Source organism: Vanellus vanellus, assembly GCF_965231255.1.
Source record: "Vanellus vanellus genome assembly, chromosome: 2".
Lineage (NCBI taxonomy): Eukaryota > Metazoa > Chordata > Aves > Charadriiformes > Charadriidae > Vanellus > Vanellus vanellus.
Genome location: NC_138906.1, coordinates 34,904,312 through 34,922,147, shown reverse-complemented (window position 1 = coordinate 34,922,147; position 17,836 = coordinate 34,904,312).

Here is a 17,836-nt window from a genome sequence, read left to right as displayed (position 1 = left end):
TACTGGAGGAGACTGGTCTGGGATAATGAAGTTAGCTACTGTCCAGCCACACAGATTATGAATTCCTAAGCTTTATGGATTTTATCTGACAATAACAGTCAGATCTTCACAACCTCTCTTCACTCAACTTTAGTAACATTTCTACTGTTCAGGCTTCACCTCACCTCTCTTTCCCCTCCATGGGAAAAGCTAAGTAAGGATAATCAATTACGAGTGGAAAAAACCCATTTTTTGATGCAGCATTTTTTTCCTTGCTTGCCAGTTTCGGACCTCTCCTCATAAGCTGGGATACATTTATTACTCAGCAGTTCGTTTTTATGAGATGTATATAGGAGTGAGACCATTGTTTCAAAGTGTTTGCTCATACAGCTGACAAAAAGCTTTTTGTGCTGATATGCAGGGATGATGGACACAGGTTGCGTTTATTTGCTACTATGGTTCGTAAAAGTATTAATCATCAGCCTCATACTGAACTTTCTTTTTCTGTGTGTAACATCAAAAGGGGGGTTTAAAGCTCTATAACCTTTTCTCAAGAACCCTACTCTTGAGTATTTCTGTTTCTTGTTTTGCTTTGTGGTCACTAACCACAGGAGAAATTTGTCTTTTTTACATATGCTGGAAATAATTTACTGCCTTTAGAAATATTAAACCACAAGAAACCCCCTACATTAAAGTAACATTAAGGGTCTGCCTAAAACCCGCAAAAAGCCAGGAAATTGAGAGTTAAAGCTGAAACTCTGATCTGATACTCCAGCCTTAATTTACCTTATAGGGTATAGGTACAGCTGGTGTCTCCGATGAGGGAGTGAATGTTGCTGGGTGGAGTAGTAAGCATTTTCTGTAGCACCTAGATGCAACAGCCTGAGTGAAATACAAATTTACTAAGAGTGAATTTGCTAAGGGTGACCCCTTTTTCTGCTCATGTTAACTTAGCAGGATGAAAGGCCACACGAAGCCTCTCCACAGCCACTGCTAACTTTGCTTTCATAGCTTGTTGGCTAACTTTCCTCCTTTAGCCTGCCTGAAACAGCTTTTGGTCAGGGCGTTCTCCTAACTTTAAACATGTTCTGCTGGGCAAATGATGAGCTACTCCCAAGGTTTGCTTTGTTGCTCACAAAGAGATCTCAGCAATCACTCGGTTGGGTTGGCTCTTACCCTCCTCTCCTGTTCTGGTTCCACTGTACTTTGTGTGCTCCACAGGACAGTGCCTGAAACACTGTCCTGTTAATAAATGCAATAGAATCTTCTGGACCAGCCATAAAAAGTTGAAAAAAAAAGGGTGCTGAAAACACCCAGAACACCTATGCACACCGGTATATGCAGAATTAATAGCAGTAATCAAAGCATAGAGGTGTAAAACAAAGGTTTGGGTCTAAGGAACTGTTTGAGTGCCACGTGATGGATCCATGGAAGTTAAGGCTGGGCAGTGAGAGACAAATCTTGTTTGTCTGGGTGCTCATGAGTATTGCCATTGTCTTTTCTCACCAGGTGAACACCACTGTTGGTCAACAGGAGGTACCTGATCAGGTAGTACCTTTAGGCACATCCTTAACTTTCTAACAGAACAAAAGATTATTGTTAAAAAGGAGGGAAAAAGCTCGACTTCGTTTCTCACTTGAGAAATTTTCAGCTTCACGAGGAATTTTTTGTCATTATAGCCTAACTTGTCTTCTGGAGTTTGGTGGCACAGGAGGCTGTGGAAGCAGACAGTATCAATAAGTTCAAAAGGATTAGACAAATTCACAGACAATACATCAGTAAACAGAAACCACCTAGTGAGTGGTGTACCTCTAAGATCTCTTCTAACAGCTGTGGATGCTGAAGATGTACAAGGCATATGTGTACCAGACTCACAGTTCTGTTGTCTCTGACATCAAAAGTGGGCTGGACGGGCCACTGCTCTCACCCAACAATGCTTTACACATGTTCTTATTATTTAATTGTCCAAAATGGTAACAAATGACGGTTTCATACTTTTATTTATTCTTCTAATTTCCCCTGTGAAAGACTTTTTCTTTTTGATAGAACAAACCTCAGGCAAAACTCCTGAGTAAGAGCTGTCGTAGCATTGCTCTACCTCAGGAGCTGTGCCACAAGGAAAAGAGCAAATGACCTGTGCTTCTCTTATTCTGCTGAAGAAACACTATTTTGCTCAATCTACTTTGTATTTAGATCTAGGTACAGCACAGTCCTATCCTGCTACATGAATCAGCTTTGCTTCTCTACCAGTAAGCAAATAAGGAGAGGGGAGAGCAGCGAGAAAGTGGAGCTTTGTTTCTTCTGTGTCTTTGCCAGTCAGCCAGAGAAAAACTAAACCATTTTGGGAACCATAATGTGTACCCACCATGGAGTACTTGAGACACTTGTTTCAGAAAAGCAGCTTGTTAGGACCTGATAATAAGATAGTGTGTTCATATTCCTTTTTTTTTCAAGATTAAACCCACCAGTTCACTGAATGGTTCAGCACTGGTAGGTTCATCTTAAGATGATGAGGTAAGTCCTGGGAGTCTTGAGCAGGTACTGAATTGTAGCTATCTTTCCCTTTCTGTGTTGCTAACGGAGAGTAAAGCCTCAGCTGGATGGAAAGCTGCCCCTAAGAAATACCGATATAGGAAAGGAAATGTCACTGTGAAACCAATTTAGACTCACTGCCTTCTTTTTCAGTATCAAAAAAAGCTGTTAAACAACATATGTATCTATTTAGGCCTGTAACCAGTTAAGTCAGGGGCAAAAGTTATGCTGTGAACAGAGTCTAGACCAGTGGAATATTATAACTCTAATATTATACCCATGGCCTAATTTGCAGTGAAGGATGATTTTATTAATGAAATGAGAAGTGTGGGAGAATTAGTAGACAGCTGACAATTACTAACCAAAATTCCATTATTTTGCAGCATTTATCTTCTGTAGTATATTTGTCATTATGCTTCAGCAGCTTATCTGTGACAATCAAGTTGCATGAAGCTTTTTCACCACAATAGTGTAAATTTGCCAGATGTTTGACATGGAAGTCACCACGTCTGAGAGGATTTAGTTGGTGAGATCAGATGAGATTGGTGCATGGAATGTAGCCAGGTGTCTTGGTTTGAGGTAAAACAGAACCAATTTTGTTCACTAACTTCACTTCTTAGCTGGGCCTCTTCTAACAACTGAAATTAACTGCATATTGCGCAGACAGTGTTCACTCTCCCAGAGTGATAAGACCAATTGTGTATAGCTGGTGCCCAGGCATGGGATGCAGAGAGGCTCCTGCTTATACTTATTGCTATAACAGCCAAAGCCAACCAACTTGGTTATTTGCCACGTTGGAGGGTTTGGAAGCGGAAAAGCATAGTGGGGTCCCACCTGCAGGGAGGAGCGGACAGGACAGGTGACCCAAACCTGACCAACAGGGTATTCCATCCCATCTGCCTCATGCTCAGTATAAAAGCTGAGGGATCAAAGGGTCACTCTCTCTCCCTTCAATGGCCGACGTCTGAGGAGGACTCTTTGTCTGTCTGTGGTCCCGATCCTAAATCCAGATCCGGAATCCAGTTCCCGTCCGTCACTGAGTCCAGCCTGGGACTGCCCCAGTGCCAGCCGGTGACGTGATTGTCATCTCGGGAGCTTGATATGGTTTTATATATTTTTCATTATTTCTTTTTATTTTATTATTAATATTTCATTAAAGTAGTTTAGTTTCTTCTAAACTCATAAGTCTCTTTTTCCTCCTCTGCCTCTCTCTTTGAAGAGGGGTAGAGGGGAGCATCTGTCGGTCCCATCTGGGGCCCCTCAGGTCCCCAGTAGTGGATTTGGCCTAAACCACGACACCAGGCTGGAAGAATTTGTAATACCTTATGCCATCAATGGCATTGAGTCTGTGCTCTCTCAGAATAGGAGGCTGCTCGCTGTTAGGGTAAAGGTATTCCCATTATTAATTTGAGGCTCAAACATTTCGCCACACACTGATAATGGAGAGTACCGTCACAGCAGTGCTTTAACTTTTCCTCTTGGCATTATCTTCTGCTGGGTATTTTTAAGGCTTTCAAGAGGCAATAATCCTAAATACCACGCATGGAAACGATAAACTGCTTGTTGTGACTTTACTTTGAACGAGTTCTCCTGCAGAGTATCATATTTAAGTAAATTGCCATCAAGTACAGCAAGCAACACAATCATTCACATTCAAACAGAGCCTTTTGATCATACTCTACAATGCAATCAAGAATCACATGAGAATTCAAGTACGCACCGACCTCATTCAATGCTAACTAGGTGAGAGAGAAAGGAGGATTAATTGTGGATGTCAACTAATTGGCTGATGCATTAGCATATAGAAACTTGCACTAGTTATGAGTAATAACTGTATATAATTGTAAAAGGCTCATGTTCACAGTGCTCTGCAAATGTATGGTTACTCACAGCTGAAAGACTATTAACACTGTTTCATGTGGGTACCCCCCACGCCCCCACCCCCATTTTTCTCAGATCAGAAAAAGATTTGGAGCTTTTTATCCACAGGGCGCATTAAGGTCACCAATTGGGAATTGCTAACTGATGGGTTAATTGGGGAAACTTATAGACTCTGTTGAACCTCAGCCAATAATTTAGCTGATAGATTTAAGCAGGGCAACAGATGTGGAAGTGGAACGTCTGAAGGAATGCGTGGCACTGGCAGAACACCATCTCTGCCCCTATTTAAAAGACAAGCGGAACAGCAATAAGACAAGTAGGTGAGAACTGATGTTGTCTGAAAATATCCCTTGGTTGAAAAAACTGTGCACATTAGAAAAGAAATGTTTCTCAGAGAGAATATTAATCCCAAATTCACACAGACACAGGAACAGCCTGAAGTTATAACCTTGACCACTGTTAGAGCCACTTATTCGCAAACAGCTTTGTACGCTCCTCCATGAAGTCCCTTCTTCAAGTGCTTTCTTTTAACTCTCCTGGAAGGTAATTTTCTCCTTTCTTCTGAACCCAATCTCCAACTTGCCTTTGCAAGTTTGGTTGCTGGAAACTAGTCACCTAATGCTCTTTTTGTTAAAGTGCACCTGGAAATAAAAGTTGTGTCTAATGTTCAAAGTAAAACCTTTGTGACTACATGGTTCTATTTTCCCTACTTTTTACTTGACATCTCCACTTGTGCAAGCTATGGATGAAATCCTGAACTAATGGGAGTCACTAGTAGAACTCCCATCATCTTCTACAGCTGGCAGAGCTTGAACAGCATGGAGCATGGATGGATATTCTAGTGCAAAGAAGTATTATTGATGGTGTCTCTTCTCCCATCTTTTCTTTATTTTTGGGTATTTTTTGGTATTTTTTGTCTGAGTTTGGGAACATGTGCTTTGAGCTCCATCCTTCAGGGGATAGTAAGGCAGCTTCCGCCACCCTGAATCCTACCTGAAAGCAAACAGAAAAGAGGGATATCTTTCACAAAGTACTCTTCCTTCTACCGGGCAATGAAATAAAGTTTGTAAAGGAAACTGCCCATCTAAGAAGCCTGGGCTGAAGTGCATCATCCCCTGAAACCTTCTGGAACAGCCAATTGCTGTGATTTAGTGAGTTACCTAAGACACATATCCACCATTGCTTTCTCTACTAGTTCTTTGCTTTTTGGTGTATGTACACTGTTTAAAACTCCTTACAGTTGAATATGCCTGGAAGCACAAGTAATCATTGCCTGCAAACACCACAGACTTCATTTGCCACTTCCCCCTCTTGTTGAGAGAAGGAGAAATGGAGGTGGAATGAACCTCCCCTGCTAGTCTGGCTCTTGTTTTCCATCCCTAAATGAGATTGGCCACACTGAGTCTGGGCATAAAGGGGACAACTTCTTAAAAGTGATTCCAGGACTCCCTCCTAGCAATGCATAATTTGCTCTAGATGTGGGGATAACAATGGCTCTGCTTTTGCAGAACCTGTATGTAATAATTTTTTAAAATGACTATACATGCCTTTACCATTTTGGAATGAGAAGCATGGTGTGGAAAGATTTTCCAGTTTTCCAGTAGTTTAAATCTCTAGCTCAGCTTGGGTTTCTTCTTGGCTTTACTGTACTATGTTTGATATGGGCATTTTTGGGCAGGCAAGGAATGAAGGTGGCTGTGTTCAGGCTGCAGTCAGGAGGTTCTGGCTGCAGCTGAGCTACCTCTTTCTGTTCATCTTTGTCCACTTCCCTCAGTCCTTATCCTATTCTCCTTTGCTTCTTTACTCTCTCATTGTGCTTGGAGGAGGTAAAAAATGAATGGGGTTTAAAAAATTAATGGATCAAAAGCGTTGAAGTGAATCAATATGTTTTTTACAGCTACATCAGCAAGACTCTATACAGAGTTGTGCAGGTAGATTTTAGGGAGCAATAACCTCTGGGGAAGGGGAGGAAGAGAAGCTGGGCATAGGCTCAGGAACAGCTGTGGTTGCACACTTGACTACAGCTTCGTTTCCAGCCTCTGGTTCAATGAGTTGTAGAAGGCACATCACATCTACACACTGGCACTGGATATATTCCTGTTGACATCACGGTGAGGAGAAGCTGATCTGTGAATTATGCTGACTTTGTACGAATCCTTATTCTCGAAAGCTAGGGCAAAGAAACTGCTTTCCTGGAAATAAATGCAAATGTGAATTTATCCGAGCTTTCAGGACTGATCAGTGGTGAGAACTTGTGAACCAACAGAATGGCATGTTTCACATCAGAACTGAAGTGTATGTGTGTGTATACATATACATGACATCTTAAGGAAAATAGAATGTAATTGTGCTTCCTATTGGGTGGTGCAGAAGGAGAGAAAGATCTTGATTGTTCTGTTATCATATTTTTTGGCAATTTTAAATGTTGCCACCCCTGATGTGTGCTTGGCTCCCACCCTTCACACTTACATTTGATTTTGAGATTGGATAAATTTGAAATTTTGTCCAGGTTTCCTTGAATGTGCTTAGAAGTTTTAACCAATTTTTAGTTAAACATTTTGTTCCTTCTCTACAAGAGCAACACCATTTTCTTTTTAACTGCTACTAGATTTTTTAAACTTGAAATTTATCCCTATCTTTCTGTTGTGATGAAAAAGTCTATTCATTTTTTCTGAACTGAACACCACCTAAAGCAGATCGGTTATGAATAGTCTATCTATCCTGCTCCTGTTATTGGTGGACATCCCAAATCCTTTTCTGCCTGCTTTTCCTCATGAGGAAATTGAAAAAGAAATGTTATTAGGCATCAAAGAGGTAGAAAAACCTAGGAAGATCGATAAAACACCTGAACTGAGTACGTCTAGCACATTCAGATTCTTTAATCTGCAGGTAAAAGCAGTGACCTGGCTTTAAAGACTTAATGATAAGATACTAGTCTAAAGACAGTAGAAGACCTGTGGCAGAGAAAGAAGTAAAATACAACTGAATGAGACACTTGAGACACCCCCTCTCTGGAGACAGATAGTGCAGCTTTGACCCCCCTTTTCAAAAGGTGGTTTGGATGCTATATCTCTTGTGTGCAGATGTTCTTTAGGTAATCAAGAGGCATCCTTTGTATTGATTGTCAATCTGTGACACCAGCATTGGCTTTTCACTGCCTATAGAAGTGGAAGATAATTCTGGGTATGCCAGGGCAGAGGACTGGATGCATTTTAAGGTGGTAGAAGGTGCTGCTGAAAAGACTAGAAAGATCTGGTACCTCTCTTTCTCCAGCCTGCCTGGGAAAGAGTTCAACATCCGAAGATGTCAAGTATTAGACTTCTGCATTTCTTAGAACTTTTTCAAGAATCCCAGGTTCTGTGGTGTTTCTCCAAAAGGTAACACTAGCTAGGGTAAAGCCTTGGATTCTCTGCAGAGCCAGTATTTAGTTGCCTGGACCTACACAAAAGAAACTTCAAGAAACAGATGAGATTTCTTGACTTTCCTTGCTTTTGTTTGGTTTGGTTTCACTTGGTTTTGGAAATGTTTTCCTGAAGAGTTGTATTTGCATTACTGCCTTGCCTTGCCTTGCCTTGCCTTGCCTTGCCTTGCCTTGCCTTCCCTTCCTTCCCTTCCCTTCCCTTCCCTTCCCCATATAAAGAGCAGAGGAGTACGGATGCGTGCCTCAGTAAGAAGTGGGGAATGGGCCTTTCACACTTTACATAACCAGATAGAGCGCAGAGTGAAAGAGATTAAAACCTCCCCTGAGCAAGGCAGTGCCTTAGGAAGGGAGGAATGTAGGGCTGACAGCTATCAGCCCTCATAAATCCCATCTTCGTTAACTACTGAACCAGGGCATCCTCCAAGCTTCCTCTCACACGCTCTTCAGCCTTAATCCTCCCTGCCGTGCCCTGGGTTGCCACGAGTCCTCTTCATGTCCCGTTTATCCTGCTCACTCTGTGCTGCAAGTCTCCCTCCCTTAAACTTTTAACTTGGTGAAGAGCAGTCACGTGCATCATTTATTTTCTTTTCATGCTTTGAGTTTTTGCCAGGTTTAGAATATTTTACTGTTGTAACTAATGCCTTCTTTTGTTCATATTTCTCTCAATACTCAAACAGTCAAGCAGACCCTGAATAGGCAGCAGCTGTAATCACTGCCTATTAACTAACCCTCTGAGTTGCACAGGACCCATGGATGCAAACAGAGAACAGTTTGCTGCCTACTTAGTTTATATTGGGACAATGGAAGCCTCCCAACTCACTCCATAGTGAGACTCAGTTTTTCTGGAATACCATTTTCTATTTCTTTCCCTGAGGAAGCTGCAGGACCAAGGCACTAAATGACATAAGCAGTGGGTGAACTCAGCTGTTTTCAGGGTAGTCAGTGTGACATTCTTCTCTCGCTCACCTTAGCCTGAGGAGAAATCGAGAGGTAATTTGGTGTAAGAGCATCCTGATATTAATTCCTTTCTTTAAATATCTGCAGACCCCATCTCACAACTCTTTGGGTTCGCACTACATTTCACAGTAGTCAGAGATGGACGTTAAAACTCTAAGAAAACCAGAAATCATTTCCTAATTCTGGAGCACTGCTGTAATATCACTAGTCAATGTTCTGCATTGGTTTTTTTGTTGGTTTTTTTTTTTTTTTTGTGGTATGGAAAATTTCTTGGAGAGAGGAAAAAGCTGAGCACGCACTGAAGAGTTCATTTGAAATATTTATCTTCCAAATCTAGGGTATCACTGGTGGTCAGCTGTGATATTATACATAAATCTACTGCAGATGAAACTGAGAAAAGCCTTTTCAATATTATTTTCAGCTAAAGTGGTGACAGAAAACATTATGAATGCAATAAACAGAAAGAGAGGAAAATGTAAGCTTATACAGAAAGGCAGATTTACATTTTCCCCAGCTCTTCGCTAGCTAGCAAAAGTACAGCTCCGACTCTGGGGTCCACTTTTATTGCAGGTTTCTGCAGCAACCTTGCTCATGCATCCGGCTAAATTTGAAGGTTGCAGTAACCTTCCTTTTCCCCTTGACATTAGAGAGGCTAGAAACATTCTGGAGACTCATTTTAAGCAAAGGAATCCCTCAAATGAAACAGGTGTTGAAGATGAATCATTTTACTTGACAGCTTATATCCCTATAGCCCTGACTGGAAAAGCTGTATCCAACTGAAGAATAATAAAATTTTACATTCTTTTTATCATATTATTTTATTGATCACTGTCTTACAGGATTCTTAGTTAGTAAATCTTAATGTTTCACTATCAAACGCGGATGCTGTGATGAAACATTTTCTGTTTATTTTCAGACAGTGGAAATTCTGATTAAAACTCTGTGCCCTTTTTTAAAGCTCTCATCTCTTCAAGCCATCTCTGACCCTTTTTAAGTGCCCATCTGCTTGGTCTGCTCAGACCTGCTGCTAGTGCTTTAATGTCCTCTCACTACTGTAAATACATACCCAGAGTAGAAGGCTGCAACTTCCTTTGACTTGAAAGCCACACTCCAGCTATTTGCCAAAAGAAGCTTAGCAGCTTTAAGGCAGACCAGCTAAGGAAAGATCATAGTCTCACCCTGTGAGGGTATCCAGTAGGGTATCCAGTAATGATGGACAAGTGTCCATCTTCTGAACAACTGAACACCTCTCGCCTCAGCATGGGAGGAGTCCAGGCACTGAGCTGGGAATACAGGGAAAGCCAAGATGAGTCCTGACAGTCAAGCTGGATAGGAGCATCATTCCCACTGCTGATCTCCCTTCATCTCTGCATCACGTAACGGATGTGAGGGGGTATAACCTGAAGTACAAAAAGATGGCACTACAGCCGAGCTCTAGCTGTGTTCAGTCACAGGGAATGGCATGACCAAGCAGTCACCAGGATCTAACATCTAAATGTGAGCTAAGCATGCGTTTGTTTAAGAGGGCTGCAAATTTCTCACAGGATTTCTTTCCGCAGTCCTGCTGAAGAAGCCAATGATTTTCTAACTAGCCAAGGGGTGTGACCTTCTGTGAGATCCCACCCAAAATTGGTTTCATTTGGTCTGTGTCATGAGTCTGATGACTCTGTGTTGTGCGGCAGAGCAGCAGAGGCTTTGATCCACTGCTTGCATGGGAAAGAATTTGAATGCATTGAACTCTTTGTAGAAATGAAGTTTTCTTGGACCAGCCTGAAGGTTTGCTGGGCATAGCTCCTTCCCAGGGGGGTTTCTCTGATGTGAACCAGAACCATCCCAGCTCTAGCTCTAATAACCTAGTGTATTTTACTTCCTTCTGCACTTTAACTTTAAACACAATCACCTTTTTAGGTCACAAAGCTGCAGTTGTACCCCTGCTCACTAACCCATGGAGCAGCTTCAATAGATGAGGTATCCTTGAGGAAGAGCAGATCATACTATTGCCCCCTGGGGTATTTCTAATCTGGAAAAATGTTAAATACCAGTTTTGAAACTCTTCCGCTGGATTGGCTTTGTAGATTGCTGAGACCATCTCACAGATACCTTAATGACTGCTTCAAGTATTCATGTCAATTCTGATCCATTGTCAGCTACGGTGTTCCAGGAAAAAAAAGTACTTTTCATACAAGGACAGAAGAAATACATAAAACAGATTTGTGTAAGAGGGATATAGTATGAAAACTACAAACTTCATCAGCTATTCATTGTGTTTCTAGGTGTCTTATACAACGAATATAACTCATGAAATAGAGCCATTGTGGCTGAATGAAATTTTAATTTCATTTTTTAAATTTAACTTTAATCTTTTTAAAGATTAAAAGCTACTTTCAGTTTATTATTTCTTTCTTTTGAAGGGTTTGAGGGACCTCCAGGGTTTCTTCTAAAAGTACAGAGAGCATCAGAATGACCAAATTAAGTCAACTTCTGATAGAGTGAAGTGAAAATATCAGGAGGAAAGATTGTTCCAGCTTCTGCAATAACCAAATATATCTCGTGAGATGTAGGATAGAGTTTCTCTAAAGCTCTTTAACTTGCATTTGGAACTAAACTTTGATTGGAGAAGAAATCAAAGAATTAATCAACATTTTTTTCCTGTACCAAAGGGAGTCCGAAAATTTGAGATGTCTGTGTCAACGTTTAACCTCACAATAACAATATTTTAGTATTTTCAGAGGAGCTGGGGGAGTTTGGAGGAGGATGGGGAAAGAAGTGGGTTTGGCTCTTAGGTTTTCATGTGTTTCAGATGAAAAAGAACCTGGTCCATTTCTCTGAATAATGTAAAATCTATTTCTTCCTTTTACTGCATGGCACACATCCCAAGCTGCTTAGAAGGTGCTTGAAGGGAGTACAGATAGTGAAGAGAGGTCAGGAAAGGCATCTAAAAGGCTGGAAGCTGTCAAATGAACAAACTGCATGTATTTTCCTCTATGTAGTATATGCATAGGCTAAGAAACCGAGAAAAGAAAAAAAAAAAATATTCCAGCATGCTTTGTTTCTTATATCTGGCTTCAAAGGCAGATTCAAATGTTGGCCAAAGAAAGTACATAAATTCTGGGGCCTGTTCAATGGGAGGTAGTGATCCTTTTCAAATTCTTAACTCCAACAGAAAACCGTCAGTCATGGAATGCACTCTATTTGGTGAAAAACATTCTTTCCAGCTCTATTGAAAAAAAGAACACTCAAAGAGAGAGAGCTAAACCACATCGTACTAACATATGAAGACATACCAGAAGTGGAACTAACACCAGCTTCATAGCTAAGGGGTAACATACTAACTAAAGTTATCTTGATTTGGGTTATTGCTTGGCTAGAGTGTACTGATAGATTTGCATAAGTAAATTTAAAATATTGTGTTATATTTATTTTGGAAACCCATGTTGAAGAGAATTAATTTCTCTAAAAGAAGTGCATTTTGGGAACTATTGTTTTCATCAGATAAGGTTTTTCTTGGCTAAACCAGTGTAACCCAATAAGCATGGTCACAATGACTACCACTACCTAACCTGGTTAACACCATTGCCTCTGTATTTATTTAATTATTATTTCTACTTTATGGAATTTTCATTAATGCTAGCAGTGAGAAAAATCACCACCCTGTTGCCAGGGTCAACAGACATTTATGAGAACTTGGTCAGCTTCTGTGAGTTAGTGTTTGGCACACACTTAAGAGTGTTCTCCCCCTGTAGTTATCCTCATGTTTTGACATTTCTGTTACAATTTTCTTTTTAAAAGAATCCATCCTCTTCGGGCATCACTTATATCAGAAAGCAGCCCAAACCTGAAAGTTTTAAAAAGGTGTGTGAAGCGCAGGTTAGTCAACTCTGCTGGGACGATGGACCAAAAGTTAGCTATAGGAAAAGGTATGAAGAATTCACAAGTCTTTCCAGCCAGCTCACACATGTTCAAGGAACATAAATCCCTTTGTAATTTTGGAATGTTTCACTTCACAGAATAAATGGATTAAAGACTGGATTAAAAAATGAAATGCTGAAGTGTGAAGTCATGGCCTCTGTGCTGATGCCTATTTGCTGAAAATTCCACAGGGACCATAAGACTGCCATTCTTCACACCTGCCTGCCTCTGAATGGCCTCATGTGTACTTGGTGACATGCTAAACCACAGGGAGCTCTTGAGCAAAGAGAGCTCTTCATGGTCTAGGCACATCACGGTCACCCCTTAGTTGAAGCTTGCTGCATCTAGCTGCACACCCCAAGAGTGTGGCTGGACTCTCCCAGGGCTGGTGCATGCAATCACTGAAGTCTGAATTCAGGGAGGCCGGGATTTTCCCTGGAGGAAAATCATCATCAGACTTTACATTCAGCGGAGCTAAAATACTATATACAGCTAAGAACCAGCTCCCCTATTGTTTCGATTCCATGATGGTACATATATTCATAGCTGTGGTATGTACAGAGCTAGAGATAGACATATATGGAGCATTATAGTACTCTATGCTCATGTAATTTGGCATTTGGATGGGTAGCTAACCTAAATACAGCCATGGTAGTTTGGCAGATATCCATCTACTCTAATTTATCTTAAAATACAATGCTGCTTTTTAAAGTGACTTCATTAAAGTAGCATCTTCTGATTCAACAAGCTCATCCTCTCTGGGTACTTGTTGGCTTAGCTGCTTACTTTAACGACTGAGGTTTATTTTTATCAGTCATGTTCTTGACAGTCCTGCACTCTGAGGAAGAAATGATTTTGTAGAAGTAGCATTCTGGGAAGATCTCTGCGGCTTGGTAATTTCCAGGTTAGTTCAAAAGTGATTGGAAACCCCTCCACACACCTCGTTACCCCTGCAGGTTCAAATTTTTAATGTGAAAACTTAAGCTGTTATTTCTTGCAGGTGGATCATACGTAGGAGAAAAAAAATGTTGTAATAAATTACTCACACAAGTAAATTACTCACACTCTTGCTCTCTTCAATGATACTTTTAATTTGAGAAACTTCTCCCCGGCAGAAATGAAGTGATCACAATCTAGCCTTTGGCTGAAACTCCTATAGGGCTGATTTCTGCTCTGCTCTGAGCACCGTGAACAACTTTTTAAACGATGCTCAAAGGAGTGGAGAATGCTGCTCCATAGCTTAAAAGTGTGTTTGCCACAAGTGACAGTGGGAAATACCTCCTGAGTAAAACTGTGCTTCAAAACCAATGAGCAATCACCACGTCCCTGCAGAAAAATATAAACTGATTCAATAATCAGAAAGGACAAAGACAACAATCTGTCTTCTTTTACAGCACAAAACATTTTCCAGAGCATTTTTGTAAGTTACCATTCTATTATCCCTGAACTCTTGTCTGACTTCACAGTGCGCTTTTCACTCCCGTCTATATTTTACATTTTAAAAGCAATTTCAAAGCTATTTCAGTTGAGAAATAACATTTGGCCAAATGTAAAATGGCTGAAGTCTGCTTTTCAGATTTACTGCAATAAATTGTTGCAAAATGCATTTTGGGCAAAATGGTGCCCAGAGATATAAACAAGCAAAAGCACAAATCTAGCTTATATGGGAATACTTTATCTTGGAGGGCACACTCTAATTAGATCAGATGAAGAAAGCAGACAGAAAAGTGAGCCAATAATGATGCTAATAGCGCAACTGAACGTATAATCCAAGTGACAGGATGACAGAAATGGAGCAAGAGGCAGATACTTACACAGAAATGAAAGCAGTGCTGTTGTTCAGCCAGGTTTGTTACATTCCCATGGAGATTCATGTTTCACATGTGAAGAGCCACTACTCCTCTCCTACACACATTAAACCCACTCACTTGTTACAGACACAGATACTAACAGCGAATTAAACACCTTTGGAAATAAGTCAAACATATTAATATGTCAGGGATAGCTGTGTCTTCAGTAGTGGGTGTTCGTTTCAATAACAAATCCCTACGGGAGAGAGAGACGTTCTCAGAGTTTGGATGTTTAAAGTCTGAGTCCTCTGGAGGTCTTAGTCACAGCTGACTGTAATAACTAGGGAATTATTTCTATTTCAGTAGGTTTTGATCAGGCTTCTGACATACTGCATACATGAACATTAATTCTGACTAAAACTCATGAAATTAAATTCTAACTAAAACTTTGTTCCCTTAAAGCCTGTTTTCAGGCAAGCTACCCTATGGAATGTGATGGTGCTGTTTGGGTAGGAGCCTCCTAAACCTCATACAAGAGCTAAGGGGTTTCTGTCGATGATAGCAAAAGCACTCAAGAACTGCACACGTGCAGAGAGGATGGGATGCTGTGCTCTACCAGTACTGCAGAAGACAGCAGTCTGAGTAAGCTCCTTTTTCAGATGCTTTTATTCTGCTCTGCCTGATGGGCTTACCTTGTCTGTGTGTTGCCACGCACCATTTTGAAGATTAGTTTGCATACCTGCTTTCTTCCTGTTCCCTATTATTGCTCACACTATTTTTCACCAGCTTTGAGGCGACTCTTTCCTCCTTGGCAATAACTGAATAAACAGAGTTCTTGAAGGATGTCTCTCTCTATCCAAACTTGGAACAAGCTATGAGTTGGCAGATATAGAATAATTAGTACCTTCTGCAACTACAGGCATGGTAGCAATGGACATAGCTGCCCTGACAGAAACAGACATTCTGGAGTCAGGCTCTTTTAACTGCTATTTCAATGCCCAAGCAAATGTTCGATTGTCTCTTCTTTTCTGGTGTATATTAAAGCAGAATAAAAGCAAGAAAAAATAACTTCTGTTCCAGGACTGTTTAAGTTGACAGAAGTTTTTTCTACCAGCAGGTTGGTTTTGTAGGTAATTTTACCTACAGATGAGCTCTTCAACTTATATTCACAGGGTCTCCTTGTTGCTTTAATCCCCTCTTTACATTAGCTATTAATGGTGCCAGGTGTCCAGAGAGAAAATGTAACTTTCCCCTCATGGTTCTTCTAGAGGAAGGATGACAGACTAAAATCAAACCACGCCACCTCTGTTCCCACAGAGGTTCTGGGTTGTTGGAGGAATAACTTTGGAGCAGCTAATATAGTCATCCACAGTGGAAAAAGAAACATGCTCATAAACCCCCAAAAACAGGGCAGCTCTCCTAGTCTCAACGGGTGGTGGCAGGAGGTGGTTCTAAAAGGAAGTCAAATGCTTTAGTTTATTGCAAAAAGTCCTTTTAACTTCACATTAAACTGGGATGAAGGCATATACCTAACTGAAGTTGCAGGGCTCTACATTTAGAACAATCTTTGATGAAAGGAAACCAAATCCCAAGATCACTGAATCAATGGCAGCATTCCCACTGACTTCAGTGGGAACAGGAGGTAGCCCATGGTTGTTACAGAATTGCTAAGAAGCTAAATTTATTTAAATCCACGTACGACAAACTTCTGTTTGTGATGGCTTCTCGTAGAAAAGATTCTGGTAATAATAAGAGCTGACTTTGGTATTTCCATTCTAGCAAAAGTATTAGACAGCTAGTCTACTTAGCTCAAAATGTGCTTAACTCATTAAAAAAAAACAGGATACCACACCCAGTTTATAAAGCACAGATTCTTAATGAAGCCACTCTTGAAGGAACTCGGGCCGATTTTCACAGAGTATTGGTTGCTAGAAAGCACAGACGTGAATCTAGAGAGGTTTTTGTTGAAAATGTATAATATTTAAGAGCCTGAATACAGTGGTTTGTTGTTGCTCTTTTCACACAACTCTGTTGCTGCTTTGTTGCTGTTGCTGGCTTTGAAAGCTGCATATAAACAATGGGAACAGATTCACAATTTCTAATTAAGAGACTTTCATTAAGATTAGAAGCAGCAGAAGTTCAGCACTCAGTGTCCCTGAAAGGATGGACAGCCTGGTCCCTCTGCCTTGCAGGGGCAGTGGAAGGCACAGTACGTGATGTAGCTTGCCTAGAGCCCCAAATTTCAAGTTTGACGCATAAGCAGCCTAGTGGCAAACCACCCTACGTGATGACATGATAAAGAGCCCATAAAAAGTTCAATAGGTAACAAAGCTCTTGAAAAAGTGGAACTTGTACTACTGCTTCCTGAAAAGATGCCGTGAGGACTTCTGCACAACCCATAGAAGCTCCTTTCTGGTTTGTTTTCTTTTTTTTTTTTTTTTTTTGTTTTTTGTGAGCCTTTAAATTTCTCATGCATTTCCCTAGCCAAGGTATAGATTAAAGTAATTTCAGTACTGCAATTTGAGGGATGCCATAACATTAAATTACACCCACTTAAATAATTACGTCTCTTTAGCTACAAATGATAAAATAAACGTATCATGTTTAGCGTGTGTACTTTGCATGCAGTCATATAGCAGTTTACATGCAGAGCCTTTCCCAAAGTAGCAGAGGGAAAAAAGTCCTTCTGGAAATCTTTACCATTACACTAACATATTTGATTGTGGGAAACAATAATTCAAATGAGGCAAAGGTTACGGTAGAAAAATAAATGAAATCAAATGGGAATAAAAGCCATAGCTAGAAGGACAAGTTTCAATCAGTGTACTTTATTCTTATTCTTAACCTCGATTAATTGTTAAGAGGAACATGACTGTTAAATTATATCTTCTGTTGGCTTTATGAACTTCTCTTTGCATACTTGCCCTCTCAGGGCATATACAGCTAATGCAACTTTATTTTTAGTATCTTTATTTGAGTGGGCTATAACATACACAGAAAATGTGTGAGATAAGTGGGAAGCAGATGCTATAGCAGGGAGTAAGATAGAGAATAATTCTGCAGACAAAACAAGCCAACTCTACAACAGGCAGTGAAGACTTTTCCTCACATTTTATTATTTGGCCCAGGGAAAGGAAAAAACGTCCTTAGTCCTTTACAAGCTGACCAAAACACCATCACGAGTCCCACTTGTTGCTATTTTAACCCACAGCACATGATATACTTGTCCCTGGCCCTCCTGGGTGTCCAGTTCATGGAAGATACCGACTCTAGTTGTCTTCATCTGAGAAGCTTCTTCTGTCCAGCTTGCTGTTGCTCACATACCATGAGTTGCAGCCTGCCCAGAAGGTGGTTATGCACATCTTCA